The following is a 17,514-nucleotide window of genomic DNA, read 5'->3' as shown; positions in this document are numbered from 1 at the left end:
CCCCAATTAAGGATGTGCAACCATAAGAAGACTCATATATGATTACATTTTTGTGCATTGTTATACTTTGTGTGTGTGTGTGTGTGTGTGTTGTGTGTGTGTCTTTGGACTTTGACTCAGGGTCTGATCTATGGCCCTGAGCTTTAGTACTCAAGGTCAGCACTCTTCCACCTGAGCCACATCTCCATTTCTGCACTTTTGTTGGTTAACTGGAGGAAAGAGTCTCTTGCACTTTCCTTTCCTCGGCTGCCTTTGAACTGGGATCAGCAGATCTCAGCATTCTGTGTAGGTAGGTTTTCAGGCATGAGCCACCTGCACTGGCCTCTTGTAGATACATAAGCCTTGTAGAACACCGGGATTTGAATTAATATCTCTCAAAACAGGACAATGTATACCTTCAGGAACCATAGTTCCATGACACACAACCGGGCATGGAAGGGTTTCATTCTCAGGATTGGAACATTGTGAAGTTGCTGATCAGTCTTGCTGGCCATTTGCCCTCAACTGCATACCAGGTGATGGTCTGCTCTTCTCAGGTGTGTACAGTTGTAGAGGCTCAGTAGTGGTCATTGTTCTTAGCTAGTTGGATGCAGAGAAGCACCAGAAAATACAAAGACATAATAAGTTTAAAGTTTAAAGTTTAAAACTTTATCTATTATGTCTCTCAGATTTATAATGACACTTCCTTGGAACTCTGACTAACCTTCCTTCTCTAATGTTTTACTCTCAACTTTGTTCACAGATCCATGTTGCCATGGATTGGAGAAAAGCGATTGATAAAAATCTCTCATGTGAATACCTCAACCCAATAAAAGATATAGGTGGCAAGAATATTGTCCACATCACACTAAATGAGGAAAACTGCAATTATGAAATTATTCCCTCAAAAACAAGAATATATAAGCATAACCAAGGAGATGGAGTATCTCTACAATGAAAACTATTATAATAAAAATAAATAAATGAAATGCACAAGTATATACATACATATATACTTCTTTTTTTATTTTACCTAGATAGACTTCTCTATGCTATATGAATCCAAAGTAATGGCACAACCCTGACTCCCTAGAGTATGTAGATGCATCATTTAACAGTCAGGAGAGACATTAAAAGTCTGTGCTGTGTGCCATGTAGAGAAAATAATGTTAGGATAAAAAGGAACTTCTCAGCCCTATACAGAAGAAAAAAATACCTGTACATCTACAAACAATACCAGTAATGCATCCAATTTAGTTGAGGTTTTTCTGATTCAGATCCAAAAACTAAGCAGGATTATATCTTCAATTGCTAGGAAACATTCTTGAATTCAAGCTCACTGAGAATGGAACCTGAGTCCTGCTTCCTCACCATGGTTGCAGCAGCAGGAAGAAGAGAAGCAAGTCTGAAACTAAATGTCCAAAGTACTTGTCAATTCCTAAGGCTGATCTTGCTCAGGGAGAGCTGGTTTGGTGACTTAGTTTCCTTGCACTGCCATGGAAAACACAGATACCTTGCGCTGGTAGATAAATTTATGGAATAGTTTTAAAGTCAGGAAGTCTAGAGTGTATTCTCTTTTAGACTCTCTTCCTGACTGTTCACTTTCCTGTAATGTCCTCACAAGGACTTTGATGCCTGTGACAGAGACAGAGACAGAGCCATCCAGGGCCACATCTCCTCAAGACACTAGCACTACAGGACTTGCTACAGTCTCAGGGACCTCACATCACCTCACTCACTTGTCACAGACTTCTCCAAGGACAATAGCTCAGGGGACATGAATCAATCCTTGAAAGATGGTCTTTGCTGATAAATGAGGCAGGAAATAGAGGCAAAGCCAAGCTTCCAGTCTCTAAATTCCAAAAACAGAAGACTTTCCCCCACAATTCAGCCTGCTTACAGCTCCTTCTGAGTGTCCCTATTCCTAGTCAAATACCCAAGCCTGGAGACTGTTGATGATTGAAACATTAACTCTGTGGTTTCCCTAGATTACTAAACTAGATAGCTCTTAACATATTTTGTGGGGTTTCGCTACCATCTAGTGGTATTATTCTAACATTACATGCTTTAGAACCAGGATTCTATTTCTTTATTTTTAGTAATTTTTAATTTTACTTTCTTATAAAGATGCTGTCCAAAGGGGTTACATTTACATGAGTAAGGTAATGAGTACATTTCTTGTCAAGCGTTGTTACTCCCTCCTTTGTTGTTCTCCCACAATCCCTTCCCTCCCCTACCTCCTTCACACTTTCCCCCCAAAGTTGTAAAGTTCATTACCAATATAGAGTCTTGTGGTTATCATCGTTGCAAAGGGTCATTCTGTGTCCTTGTTTCAGCATTTTGTTATTCCCTTTCCCCTCCCCAAATTAGACAAATGTATATACAAGATTCATGGTAATAAAATCAGTACAGTGAAAGCAGGGGATATACCATGGGGGAAGAACGTACAAAAGAAACAAAAAAATCAAACATTACATTAAAAACAACAACAAAGAAAGTTCTCTGTATCCATATCTTAGGATTCAGGTTTCCCTCATTTGCAATAATTAGTATATATCTAGGACAATTTTATCTAAAAAGCAGAGAAGCTCAAAAACTATGTACATATGACCATCTAAGATGATGCTAAGCTAAATGAACTCCAGGATTCTTTTTTCAGGTAGAGTTATAAACTCTTAACATTTCTAAGGATTAAATTCAGATAAGATGGTAGATTTGTGTGTGTGTGTGTGTGTGTGTGTGTGTGTGTGTGTGTGTGTGTGTGTGTGTGTGTCAGTGGTTTGCCAGTGATAACTTGAAGAATAAGAGCTAGTAAGTCTATCTTCACAGGTGAAGATAGAGAAACAAGAGGCAAAAGCTGCACAGAGATCCCCAAATCTCTCCATAACAAACCCTGGTATTTTACTACATATAAATCACTGACTGCATGTGGAGGGCTGAGTGGTGAAGAAAAATTTATCACTATTTGTTGCATGATATGCCACAGGTGTGGAGAACCAGTGGCTCACCTTGTGCTTATGTGAATTGAGTACTGATGGCTTGCAAGGTAGCTAATGTTGGCTTTGTGGACTCTGGCGGGAAAGTATTATAATTAAAAGAAAAAGGAGCCTGATGCTCTCCCTGTGGATTTGTCACTGTTCTTAGTTACAGTTGTCAAGTGTGCTCAGCACAAGATGATTTATCTTAGGATATGGATTTGTTCACAAACTATTGAGAAGTTTTGAGGCAGAAGTTCTGGAAACCTTTCCAAGAGTGGAGTTGAAGATGGAGCCAGTAGGATGAACCCTGGCTAATGGGATTCTCTATTCAGTGATCTCTTGCAGAGAAGAGCTATCCCTTTCTTCCTGCTCTGAGACTATAGCACCCAGGAGAATCCTCCTCTTGGCCTGCTGCTCTCTTGTGCTGTTTACATCCACATCTCACACTACTGATGATAAATCCAGTCTGTGAGTTCATGGACTGGTTCATGTTTAGTGACTTTGTTTCACTAATACATATATTCCCACATTTAAACTCTGACTTTAAAAAAATCTACCTCAGCATATTATTCCCACTACAAATAATAGCCATTTCTCTCAATTTAGTGCTGGGGACTCCAAATGCTTCTGGTGCCTAATTCATCTTCCATCATTGGTTAGAAAGTAAGCTAGGACCTAAGTTATGAAGATGTGTTACTTAGCTTTCCGTTGTTGTGGCTAAGACCTCAGTAAAAGCAATATAAAAGACAGAGTACTTGATTGCAACTCTTAGATCATAAAGTCTATTCTACCATGTGGGCAGAGTTTGGTGAAGCTCACAACATGGCACCCAAGAAACAGAGGATATGTTCTACTTGGTGGCTACATCTTCCTTTCCCTTTCATTTGATGAGAATTCAGTCCTTTGGAAGGGGCTGTGTGTAATAGGGTGGGTCTTCTCTCTTAGTCAATTCTCTCTCGAGAAGGTCTCACAGCCAGGTGCAGAAGTATATTTGTTCATCTCCAAGCAATCCAACCAAGAGAACCATCATAAAAGATCATCAGATTTTTTTCTGTTTCCTTAAAATTTCAAAGAAAATAATGAGTATAGAAAGAAGAGTATTGAGCCATATATACATGGTTTCCTCAAAGTCTACATGCTGTGTGTTCTTATATGTCTTTCTTTTTTCATTGTAAAAATATTGTACAGAGAGGTTACATTTATATGAGCAAGATAATGAGTACATTTCTTATCAAGCATTGTAGCCTCCTCGTTTGTTTCCCCTTCCCATCCCTTTTCATCCTCCCCCCCTCCCCCCTCCGCCAAATCCTCCCTCCCTTCCCCCGCACCAAAGTTGTAAAGTTCGTTTTGGGCATATCCACTTGTACATCTCATTGTTGCAATAGGTCCACCTGAATCCCTATTTAAACGATTTATTTTTCCCCTTCCCCTCCACAAATTATATCGATATCAAATACAGTGAAAACAGGGCTTATACTGTGGGGGAGGGACATACAAAGCAACAAAGAAATAATCTTATAAATGTGTTAGAAGAAATTGCATGGAAAAAAATACATTTAAATACATATCTTAGGTTTCATTTCCCTAACTTACATGTCTTTCTTTAAGATAGTCTCTGCAAAGGATAAACTATGTTTCATTGGATCCCTGATAATTTCTCTGTCTATGTATTGTAGCTGCATGTAGCTGTTTATGCAGCCACATTTGGACATTGATATGTTTATATGTACAAGTCTATATGTACATATAGATGTATATATGCACACAATAAATATAGAAATCTAGGCACATGTTTTATAGATGACACACATAAACACATACCAATAAATGTATATGTATGCCTATTTGTTAACTGCGAATTACTCATATTTGATAAATCTGTACTACCTATTAAAATATCCATTAGAGGAGGACCAGAGGAAACAGACATGGAATAAAGCATTATACAGCATCAAACTTCAATTTGTAGCTTTGTTTAAAAAAAAATGGGCCTGTGCCAAGGAGAACCCTGTTTTCATTGTCTTTGATGTTGGTATAATTTGGGGAGGGGAAGGGAAAAATAATGGTTTAAATAGGGATACAGGTGGACCCATTGCAACAATGAGATATACAAGACATTATGTCAAAAAATGAACTCTACAATTCTGGGGGGGGGCCTGAGGGGTAGAAGGGAGGGTAGGGATGAGAAGGGGAAACAAGGGATGAGGCAACAATGCTTGATAACAAATGTTCTCATTACCTTGCTAATGTAATTGTTAACTCCTCTGTATGGTATTTTCACAATCAAAAAGTCACACTAATGGGAATTTCGAAATCATGGGTTGATGAAGCAACAAGGTTTTAACATCTGAATCATATAATTAATTTTCTTTATATTTAACAAACATATTCTATTTATTTGGTGATATTCAGTAACATTCCTATTAAATAAAATCTTTCTCAATTTTAAGCCTAGCTTTGTGATTCATTCTTCAATTGCTAGCTACCAATGTTTCTTGAGTTATTCTGCAAGAGATTTGACTTTAATTCTCTCCAAACTATAGAAATGGCATGATGCTGGGAGATGATTTTGTCTTTTTCTTTCACATTTGGTTATAAGTGAAAATTGACTTCTGCAGCAACATTATAAATCCTGTTCTGGGAGTCCCTGGAAGCTGAAGTAATCCAAGATCCCACATGGACAAGGTCTCTAGTATGACATCTTCTGTCAAGTCCTCCAAACTCAGACTACTGCTTCAGTTCAGAGAATGTGCTATGCTGCTCCCCAGACAAGCTTTGAAATAGGACAGCTGGGCCAAATCCTACAGAGCTGTTTATGTTAAGGACTGTATCACTGTGGGAGGAGTATAACCTTGCATGCAGTAATAAACGCCAATATCCTCAGCCTCCACCCTGCTGATTTGCAGTGTGAAATCTGTGCCTGACCCACTGCCACTGAATCTGTCTGGGACCCCAGAAGGTCGTTTGGAAGCCCAATAGATCCATCTCTGTGGTGACTGGCCAGGCTTCTGAAGGAGCCAATACAGAAGACTATCTCCATCGCTATTTATGAGGCTCTGACTTGACCTGCAGGAGAGGGAGACCGTCTCTCCCAGGGTGACAGCCAGGGCGAGTGGAGTCTGAGTCATTATAATATCGCCATTGGACCCTGAAATTAATATAAATGAAAAGTACAAGGTTATATGTGGTATATAATTTTTTCTGTGGTTATATATTAATTCCCAATCCTTTTCATGGTTTCTCTTCTATCCTAAAACCATTCAATATTTCAAAACATATACAAATATTAAAAAGCATAAATGAGGTTCTAGTTCTCAGGTATACTACCCACTGGACAGTTGTCATAGTTGTCACCAAAGCTCAGGACCTGGTTCCATCTAGAATGTCCATCACTCTCATATAATTAACTTCACCTTCTTCATTCATTCTAGAGGACAAATTCTGTGCATCTAACTCAAGAACAGAATACAAACAAGAAGTAGTGACCCTGAGGGCTCACCCTCAACCCCCTTTTCCATCCTCATCTCCCTCTGCTCTTAGGAGCATTAGGAGCATTAGGAGACCCAGAACACAAGAACAGAGCCTCATTTTAGCTGGGAATCAAGGAGATTTGATCAGTGAAGCCAAGGTCAAGATGAGCCTTTATGTCAAACTAGGGCTGGACAGTCCTCCTTGGGGAGCACTATGCAAATCAGCAGGTGGGTGCAGCAGTATGAGAAGAAAAAAGCAGAGGGCAAGGGCATCTCTCTGGTGAAGAAAGTGACTTAAATTTCTTGTGTGTTTGGAGAAAAGACCCACAAATACCAGGCTGGCTCCAGCAGTGGGTAGAAGGTCTCCTCTCCCCTGATGCCTGGATCTGCGGGGAGGATGTGGTGTACTTGACCCTGCAACTTGAAACACTAGAGGCCCAATTCAATTGAAATGTGTGTCCAGGGGAGTCTTGGTGAAGGGTTAGTTTGATTGGCCCTCTTCTAGTTATTCTAGAGAAAGATACTGTGCACAGACTTCATTTGCCATTGTTTCTCATGACTTCTATCCAATACTACAGTGGTCTGATCTAGGTAAGGAAATCAAATACATACTCGAGTTAATCTGACATCACTGAAACAAAGTTAACTTTTGATTAGAAAGTTATCAACAACTGTTAGAGATGGTCTTCATAAGACAGACTCTGGTGGCTTATGTCTGTAATCCTAGCTACTCTTCAGGCTGAGTTCTGAGGACATGGTTCAAAGCCAGTCCAGGCTAAAATTTCCCCTTGTGACTCTTATCTCCAATTAATCATTCATAAATTGGAAGTGGTGCTGTAGCTGAAAGTGGTAGAGTGTTTTCCTTGGGCAAAAGGGCTCAGGATCAGCGCCCAGGTCCTGAGTTCAATCCCTACAAGTGATAAAAAAAAATAATAAGGTTCTTCATAGGGGGCCTAACAAATTAAATTCCTTATGATCACTTATATCAAAACAAAATAACCCAGAGGAAAAAATTCTCCTTAAGTAATAACATTTCTTAATGAAAGAGAAAAATGTCAGAGAAAACTAAATTTTACACAGTCATTTTCACAATCAATAAATATGGGATGACACTCCTTCAGCATAACTCTTCAGACTAATAGCAGCATTCTTTTTTTTTTTTTTTTAATTTTATTTTATTTTACTTGAGAACATAATGTACAGAGGGGTTACAATTACATGGGCAGGATAATGCATACATTTCTTACCAAGCATTGCAGCCTCCTCCTTTGTTTACCCTTCACCTCCCTTCCCAGCCTCCCCCCTCCCTCCCACCCAATCATACCCCCCCCACCGACATTGTAAAGCTGGTTTTGACATGACATTTTGTACTTCTCATTGTTGCAACAGGTCCACCTGAATCCTTAAACGACTTGTTTGTCCCCATCTCCTCCACATGTTATACTGACATCAAATATAGTGAAAGCGGGGGTTACACTGTGGGGGAGGGACATACAAAGCAACAAAGAAATAATCTTATAAATGCGTTAGAAACACATGCATAAAAGAAACAAAAACATTAAAATACATATTTGAGGTTTCGTTTTCCTAACATCACATTCTCTGACTTTTTCCGCTTGACTCATACCTATACTAGATATTGCAAATAAGGGAAACCATGGGACCTGTGTTTCTTTGGGCCTGGCTTACTTCACTTAATATAATTTTTTCCAAGCCTTTCCATTTCCTAACAAATGGGGAAATGTCATTCTTTCTGATGGAGGCATAGAGTTCCATTGTGTATATATACCACATCTTCTTGATCCATTCATCCACTGAGGGGCATCTGGGTTGGTTCCATGTCTTAGCTATGGTAAATAATGCTGCAATAAACATAGTTGTGCTGGTAGCTTTAGTGTGGCCTTGCTTGTGATCATTTGGGTAAATGCCCAAAAGTGGGATTGCTGGGTCATTGGGGAGCTCTATGTGGAGTCTTTTGAGGAACCTCCATACTGCTTTCCAAAGTGGTTGAACAAGTTTACATTCCCACCAACAATGAGGTAAGGTTCCTTTCTGTCCACATCCCCTCCAGCATCTGTTGTTGTTAGAGTTCTTGACTTTTGCTGTTCTAACTGGAGTGAGGTGATATCTCAATGTTGTTTTGATTTGCATTTCTTTTATGGCTAGGGATGTTGAACATTTCTTCATGTGTCTATTGGCCATCCTTCTTTCTTCTTCAGAGAAGCTTCTCTTTAAGTCTTTTGCCCACTTACTTATTGGGCAGTTGTTTCTTTGAGGATTTGTTGTTGGGGGGTTTAATTTTTTGAGTTCCAAGTATATTTTAGATATGAGACCCTTGTCCGTTGTATGGCTAGTAAAGATCTTCTCCCAGTCCGTGGGCTTTCTATTGATCTTGCTAGCTATGTCATTTGCCCTGCAGAAGCTCTGCAAACTTATACAATCCCATTTGTCCAGCCTTTCTTTGATTTGTTGTGTTTCCGGGTCTCTATTCAGAAAATTTCGGCCTGTGCCAAGGAGGCCCAGGGTTTCTCCTATTCCATCCTGTAATGTTTTCAGAGTGTCTGCTTTGAGTTCAAGGTCTTTGATCCATTTGGAGTTGATTCTGGTGCAGGGTGATATATAAGGATCTAGCTTTAGTTTTCTACATGTAGTTAACCAGTTTTGCCAGCACCATTTACTGAAGAGGCTGTCTGTCTTCCATTCTATTGTTTTAGCTCCCTTATCGAAGATTAGATGGCTATAGGTCTGTAGGTTCATTTCTGGGTTTTCAATTCTATTCCATTGGTCCTGAGGTCTGTTCTTATGCCAATACCAAGCTGTTTTGATTACTATGGCTTTATAGTAGAGTTTGAAATTTGGTATTGATATTCCTCCAGCCGTGTTCTTTCCGTTGAGGAGCGTTTTTGCTATTCGGGGTCTTTTATTGTTCCATATGAATTTTTGGATTGCCTCTTCTATTTCCTTGAAGAATGAGGGTGGAATTTTGATAGGTATTGCATTGAATTTGTAGATAGCCTTGGGAAGTATTGCCATTTTCACGATGTTAATCTTTCCAATCCAGGAGCATGGGAGGTTTTGCCATTTTTTAAGTTCTGTGTTGATTTCCTTTTTCAAGATTTTAAAGTTTTCATCATAGAGGTCCTTCAATTCTTTAGTTAAGTTAATTCCTAGGTATTTTATTTTTTGTGGGGCTATTACAAATGGAGTTGCTTTCCTAACTTCAGCCACACTTTTCTCATTGTTGGCATACAGAAAAGCCATTGATTTTTGGGGGTTAATTTTATAACCTGCTACTTTGCCAAAGTTTTGAATCAGCTTGAGTAATTTGGGAGTGGAGTCTATGGGATTCTTTAAATACAAGATCATGTCATCTGCAAAGAGGGAGAGTTTTATTTCTTCTTTCCCTATTTGGATCCCCTTTATGTCAATAGCAGCATTCTTTATATTTCTCTCTCCTATAAGACAGTAGGAACAAGAACACCAGTTACATTCAGTTAGGTAGTAAGACCATTGCAACATCTATTTTTAATTTTTCTACAGAATCTGCTCCTGGAAAAGTTATTAACTCTGTATTAGACCCTCCTTGTCCTGCCTGCATTCCATGTGGGCAGCCGCAGCCAGGATTCTACAACTCATAGCAGGACCCAGCAAGAGCTGTGTTCATGTCTCAGTATAACAAACACTCAAGATTAAGTCTTCCCTTAAGGTTCATCAGAATCTACTTAGTAACTGAATGCTGGTTCAGAGTTGTACAGAGGAATTCATACTCCACTTACCCCATCGAGAGCCTGAAGAACATACATATCTGTTGCAATTGGCCACTGATTGTGACATTTTCTTATGGGTTACACAAAAAGTTTCGTCTATTAAGATTATTATAGGAATTTTTATTGCGATTAAGTGATTACATAAATTTCACAAATTTCACAGGATTGTTATAGTCACAAAGTAAGTGATACTTATAGTCACAAACCCATTCTAACCTTCATGGGGCAAATTATCTTTATTGTGGCTTATAAAGTTTGTTAATTCTATGGGCTTTGACAATACAGTTATTTCTTCCACATGGGGTGATATATACATTTCTTTCCTTTTGCTTAGTGTCAGCTGTTCCCTCTTTCCTGCTCATTCCCTCCATTGCTGCCATTGAGTTGCTTAGTTTGTTATGATCAATGTCCAGTGCAGCTGATAGGTCCCACTGTTGTATGTTGTCCCCTGTTTGCCTCTGTCCCTCTGTCCTCCTCCTGGTTTCCCGCTGATGTGCACATATACACCATATATGTGGTATACATTATTTTTTAAATAAGTTTATTGGGAAAATACCATACATTTCTTATCAAGCATTATTGCCTCCTCCTTTGTTTTCCCTTCCCATTCCTTCCCATCTTCCCCCCACGTTTTCCCATCCTCCCTACCCCCAAAATCCCCAGCACCAATGTTGTAAACTTCATTTTTCGACATAATGTTTTGTACATCTCATTATTGCAATGTGTCCACCTATATCCCTATTTAAACAATTCCTTTTTTTCCTCTCTTTTTTTATTGTGAAAATACTGTACAGAGGGATTACAATTACATGGGCAAGATAATGAGTACATTTCTTATCAAGCATTGTAGCCTCCTCCTTCATTTCCCCTTCCCATCCCTTCCCATCCTCCCCCCATCCCACCACCCCATCCTCCTCCCTCCGCTCCCCCAAAGGTGTAAAGTTTGTTTTCTACATAACGACTTGTACATCTCATTGTTGAAATGGGTCCACTTGTATCCTTATTTAAATGATTTGTTTTTTCCCTTTCCCTCCCCAAATTATACCAACATCAAATACAGTGAAACCAGGGGTTATACCATGGGGGAGGGACATACAAAGCAACAAAGATATCATCTTAAAATTATGTTATTTGTAAATTATTTCTTTTATTCTTTTGGTGCTTGCTTATGCAAAAAAAATGAGCAAACTCTTTGAGATACCATTACTGGAAGAATGTTCCAAACTGAAATTAAATGCCAGTTACATGGAAGGGGAGATGACTAACACAGGTAAATTCCCAATTGGTTGTAACTTCAATCCTGTATATGAGTTACAAATGATACAGCTCAAAAAAATACTGAAATCTTATGCTTTGATTTCCCCTTACCCCCGGCACCTAAGGATGTGCAACCATAAGAAGACTCATATATGACTAAATTTTTGTGCATTGTTATACTTTGTGTGTGTTTGTGTGTGTGTGTGTGTGTGTGTGTGAGTCTTTGGACTTTGACTCAGTGTCTGATCTATGGCCCTGAGCTTTAGTACTCAAGGTCAGCACTCTTCCACCTGAGCCACATCTCCATTTCTGCACTTTTGTTAGTTAACTGGAGGAAAGAGTCTCTTGCACTTTCCTTTCCTGGGCTGCCTTTGAACTGGGATCAGCAGATCTCAGCCTCCTGTGTAGGTAGATTTTCAGGCATGAGCCACCTGCACTGGCCACTTGTAGATACATAAGCCTTGTAGAACACCGGGATTTGAATTAATATCTCCCAAAACAGGACAAAGTGTAGCTTCAGGAACCACAGTCCCATGACACACAACGGGCATGGAAGGGTTTCATTCTCAGGATTGGAACATTGTGAAGTTGCTGATCAGTCTTGCTGGCCATTTGTCCTCAACTACATACCAGGTGATGGTCTGCTCTTCTCAGGTGTGTGCAGTTGTAGAGGCTCAGTAGTGGTCATTGCTCTTGGCAATTTGGATACAGAGAAGCACCAAAAAATATAAAAAGATAATAAGTTTAAATGTTGCCATGGATTAGAGAAAAGTGATTGTTAAAAATCTCTCAAGTGGCTATGGATAGAAAAAAATTATCTCAACCCAATAAAAGATATGTGGCAAAACTATTGTCAACATCATACTAAATGGGGAAAACTGAAATTATAAAATTATTTCCTCAAAAAAAGAATATATAAGTGTAACCAAGGACATGAAGCATCTCTACAATCAAATGCACAAATGTATACATACATATAGTTCTTTGTTTTACCTACATGGACTTCTCTTTGCTTTGTGAATCCAAAGTAATGGCAAAACCCTGACTCCCAGAATATGTAGATATGTCATTTACAAGTCAGGAGAGGCATTAAAAGTCTGTGCTGAGGGCAATGTACAGAAAAGAATGTTAGGATAAATAAGTTCTTCTCAGTGCCTTACAGAAGAAAAAAATACATGTACATCTACAAACAATACCAGTAATGCATCTCATTTAGTTGATGTTTTTCTGATTCTGATCCAAAAACTAAGCAGGCTTAAACCTTCAACTGCTAGGAAACTTTCTTGAATTCAAGCTCACTGAGAATGGAACCTGAGTCCTGCTTCCTCACCATGGTTGCAGCAGCAGGAAGAAGAGAAGCAAGTCTGCAACTACATGTCCAAACTACATGTCAATTCCTAAGACTGATCCTGCTCAGGAAGAGCTGGTTTGGTGACTTAATTTCCCTGCACTGCCATGGAGAACACAGATACCTTGAGCTGGTAGACAAATTTATGGAATAGTTTTAAAATCAAAGTTCTGGAAGCCGGGAAGTCTAGAGTGTCATCTGTTTTAGACTCTCTTCCTGACTGTTCACTTTCTTGTAATGTCCTCACAAAGACTTTGATGTCTGTGACAGAGACAGACAGAGTCATCTAGTGCCACATCTCCTCAAGACACTAGCACTACAGGACTTGCTACAGTCTCAGGGACCTCACATCACCTCACTCACTTGTTACAGACTTCTCCAAGGACACATATCTCAGGGGACATGAATCAATCCTTGAAAGGTGGCCTTTCTTGATAAATGAGGCAGGAAATAGAGGCAAAGCCAAGCTTCCAGTCTCTAAATTCCCAAGACAGAAGACTTTCCCCCACAATTCAGCCTGCTGACAGCTCCTTCTGAGTGTCCCTGGTCCTAGTCAAATACCCAAGCCTGGAGACTCTTTGTTGATGATAAAACACTAACACTAACATAGTTTACTAAGCTAGATAGGTTTTTCATATATATTATAGGATTTCGCTACCATCTAGTGGTATTATTCTAACATTACATATTTTGAAAACAGGATTCTATTTTTTTTTGTTAATTAAGTTTTTATTTTACTTCATTGCAAAGATGCTGTCCGAAGGGTTACACTTACATGAGTAAGGTAATGAGTACATTTCTTGTCAAGCATTCTTACTCCCGCCTTTGTTGTTCTCCCACTATTCCTTACTTTCCCTACCTGGTTCTCCTCCCCCTCAAAGTAGTATAGTTCATTTCCAATGTAGAATCTTGTGGGTATCATCGTTGCAATGGGTCATCCTGTGTCCTTGTTTCAGCATTTTGTTATTCCCTTTCCCCTCCCCAAATTAGAAAAATGTATATACAAGATTCTATACAAGGGCTGGGAAAGTGGCTCAATGGTAGAGCGCTTGCCTTGCATGAATGAGGCCCTGGGTTCGATTCCTCAGCACCACATAAACAAAAAGAAAAAAGCCGGAATTGGAGCTGTGGCTCAAGTGGTAGAGTGCTGGCCTTGAGCTGAAGAGCTGAGGGACAGCACCCAGGCCGAGAGTTCAGGCCCCACAACTGGACCCCTCCCCCCAAAAAAAGGGAAAAAAAAGAAAGTTCCCATACAATAATTTTTTTTTTTTTTTTGGGTCCAGTCGTGGGGCCTGAACTCTGGGACTGGGCGCTGTCCCTCAGCTCTTCAGCTCAAGGCTAGCACTCTACCACTTGAGCCACAGCACCACTTCCGGCTTTTTTCTTTTTTTTGCTTATGTGGTGCTGAGGAATCGAACCCAGGGCCTCATGCATGCAAGGCAAGCACTCTACCACTGAGCCACCTTCCCAGCCCCCATACAATAATTTTGACAAATTTTTACCGTTCTGCTATTTTGAACAGGACAGAATTATTTTAGGGTCACAAGCAGGGAATTCCCCTGTGACTTGTCTCCTCTACAGGCATGGAACCCCTATTTGCAATCTGTTGATCATACTGGAAGCAAATTTTTGCTTGTTAGGGCTATCAAATTTTTGGCCGATGTACTGAGGATGTTTTTCCAGAAAACATAAATTCACACATAGAAATTAGATAGTCACAGCTGTTTGAATTGGCATTAGTAATAATATTTTTATTCTTGATGTGAAATAGCTCTATATAAAACAGAATGAAAAACAGTTTGTAACAGAAGAGACATGAGTATATCACCTAGAATCTGGATATCATTAGTAAACTCTAGGGGATTTTCTCATAGCTTTCAGACTTTTCATAAACATAAATAATAGAAACCAAATGACATGGTTTATACCTATCATCCTAGCTACTCTGAAAATGGACATGTGGATAGTGGGAGTTCAAGGTCAAACTGGAAAACATATGAGACCTCCATATCAATCAATAAAAGCTGGGTGTGCCAATGTGTGGCTTGTCATCCTACCTGTGTTGGACATCCAACTAGGAAGTTCACTATCCAGGTACTCTAGGAATAAACAAATGCAAGACTCTATCTCAAAAACAACCAAAGCATGCTGGATGTGGCATGATTCAAGGGGTAAGGTGCCTGCCTGGCAAATGCAAGACTTTGAATTCAAACCCAAGTACCTACCAAAAAATTAAAAGTAAATAATATGAAATAATTCTCTAGATAACTACTCAGTGTAATTATCTTATGTATTCTCCAAATAATCTCGTAGTGAAGGCAGAGAATTGAATAAGCCAGATCAATATAATACTGCAAAATCATAGAGTGGCCCAGAGGTCAGCTTTAAGATCATTCAATGTCTGGATCATACTGTTCTTAGATCCACAATCTTATGGGGGGGGGGGGGGAAACGAAAGTATAAGTACAATGCATATATTTACACGCTTCATCCAGTTTCACTTGTTGAAATCCTATCTCAAATGTAATGTTATAGAACTTTTTTGTGTGTATGTGGATGGTAATTAAGTCATGGAGGCAAGCCTTCATGAATGGGATTTAAATAAACAAACCAAATAGATTTCACTCCTGATCTTTAATACAGAACATTACTCAGAAAAAAAAATCCTGACTATGCTGGCATTGCAATCTTGGACCTCCAGGCTCCAGAATGTATAAATAAATTTAGTATTTATAACAAATGCAGTGTCTGGTAAGTTGCCATCATAGGTCAAAAGGATGAACAGTAAGCCAGCTGAAAAGCACTGTTGTGGTTTCTCTATATTTTATTCTTCCATCTTTCCAGAGTCCCTGTGATGTTGAAAAATGTTAAGGCTCCATAAGGAAAAGTTTTAAAACTGCCTGCTTGTCCAACTCTGACCTCAAAAATTTTGGAATATAAGGAATGACATCAAGTAGTCAAGAGACCTAAGACAGGACAGTTGATCTTCGTCTGCTTTGCTCTTCAGCACCTGGTGCAAATTTACACCATATAAACAAGTCAACTAAAGGTAGTTATAATAAATTTTAAAATGCATAGCCAGAAAACACTTTATTAACACTCTCTCACTATAGTCTCATTGGCTCCCATGTCCAAAATAGGAAACTAAGACTTAAAGAGAGGTAGGCAATTTACCAAAGTTTGCAAAATTGGTATATTTGTACATTTAAATGCAGACTTAGGCTCACATACCACGTGCATTTACTTTCCTGCAGAAATAAAAGGCTCACGAACTTTTTTCCATATTCTACACTCATATGCACTACCGTGATATCTCTATCCTGTCTGCCTCCAAGTCATATCAGCTGAAGTTGATACATCTGTACCCACTCACATACAAATGGCTGAGACTTGGGCAACTGTACTTTTAACTCTCCCATGCAGTAATAATGTGTAATTAACAGTATGAAATCCTGGGCTAGAGAATAAAACTTCTATGAGAGTGCTAGGCCCACTTCACAAATCTTTCTTTGTCTCTTTCTTCCTTCCTTTTTAGTGCTGGGGATTGAAGCCAGGGCCTTGTGCATATTAAGCAAGTGCAACAACACTAAGCTACATAGTCATTTCCATCTCTCCCTGCTACCCTGTTCCTGATACTTTGCATTCCTTGGTCATAATATTTGGGGACTACGGAATTTCATAAGCTTTTCATTTTTTTCTCCCTTCCCATGTATCAAGACACTGTGTAAGAAGGATTTTCCTGACTTCCCAAGACAGAGTTCATGGCTCATCATCAGGTTTTATTTTACCATGCATATCACTCTATTATTACATTTATAATAACAACTCACTTAAATAATTGTTATCGTCTTCAGACTATTGTTAGACTATTGTTCAATCCTATTTTTTATATAACCAGGAATAGAATTTTTCTTGTCTTGTTTTCCTCTTTTTGACTTGGTAAAATTCTCCTGATTTTGTAGAACTGTTTATTCTCCATGATTATTGTTTCAGGACATATCTGCATAATGTCTATAACAAAATTAAGAGATTTCCAGCCAAATAAGATAACTCAGCATTCTAGAGGTTAATGACTGTACTCTGGGATCCTGTGCGCTGGGCACTGCATTTGGCATCTCGGTTTTACAACAATGGACAATCTATATTGAAAGTTGCTTTCTTTTTGGTTTCCTATTTTGAGCCATATGAAGTATTTAAGGTGTATAGCAAGTTAATTGTGGAAGTATGAGTTGGTAATCTTTTTTTAAAAAATATTATTTATTGTAAAGATACTGTATAGAGTTGTTACAGGTACATGAGTAAGGTAATGAGTACATGTCCTATTGACCATTGTTACCCCCTCCTGTGTTTTCCCCCTACATTCCCTTCACTCTCTACTTCCCCAACTCCTCCTTCCCCCTACTCCCAAAGTTGTGAAGTTCGTTTTCATCTTAGTGTCTTGTACATTGCATTGTTTCAATGGGGCATCCTGAATCCTTGTTTCAGCATTTTTTATTTCCATGCCCCTTTCCAAATTAGAAAAATGTATATACAAGATGCAGGGCACTGGAATCAGTGTTATATGAGCTGGCAATCTTTAGCCTTCAAATCTTAAAACAAAAATAAGCAATGCATGATACAATTTGTTCATGAGGGTACTCTCAACCTCCTGATTGATGCTCTGATTCTTCCATTAAAGTATAATCTTGTTAGAATCAAGTTTTGATCTAGGCTAA

The 17,514-nt window shown here is 39.0% G+C and overlaps 1 long non-coding RNA gene across 1 annotated transcript; it reads right to left on the bottom strand.

Annotated features, from left to right (window-relative positions):
• Positions 1 to 917: 917 nt before the first annotated feature.
• Positions 918 to 6,100, bottom strand: LOC122114161. The gene is made up of 3 exons (XR_006148537.1): positions 5,809 to 6,100; positions 4,551 to 4,554; positions 918 to 928 (listed from the first exon to the last, which is right to left on the bottom strand). It is a non-coding gene; the product is annotated as an uncharacterized LOC122114161 (long non-coding RNA).
• Between the last annotated feature and the right edge of the window lie 11,414 nt (positions 6,101 to 17,514).

Source organism: Dipodomys spectabilis, unplaced genomic scaffold (genome assembly GCF_019054845.1).
Source record: "Dipodomys spectabilis isolate Male_0828 unplaced genomic scaffold, ASM1905484v1 ptg000106l, whole genome shotgun sequence".
NCBI lineage: Eukaryota > Metazoa > Chordata > Mammalia > Rodentia > Heteromyidae > Dipodomys > Dipodomys spectabilis.
The sequence above is the reverse complement of the archived record's forward strand: the minus strand, read 5'-3'. Positions and strand labels throughout refer to the sequence as shown.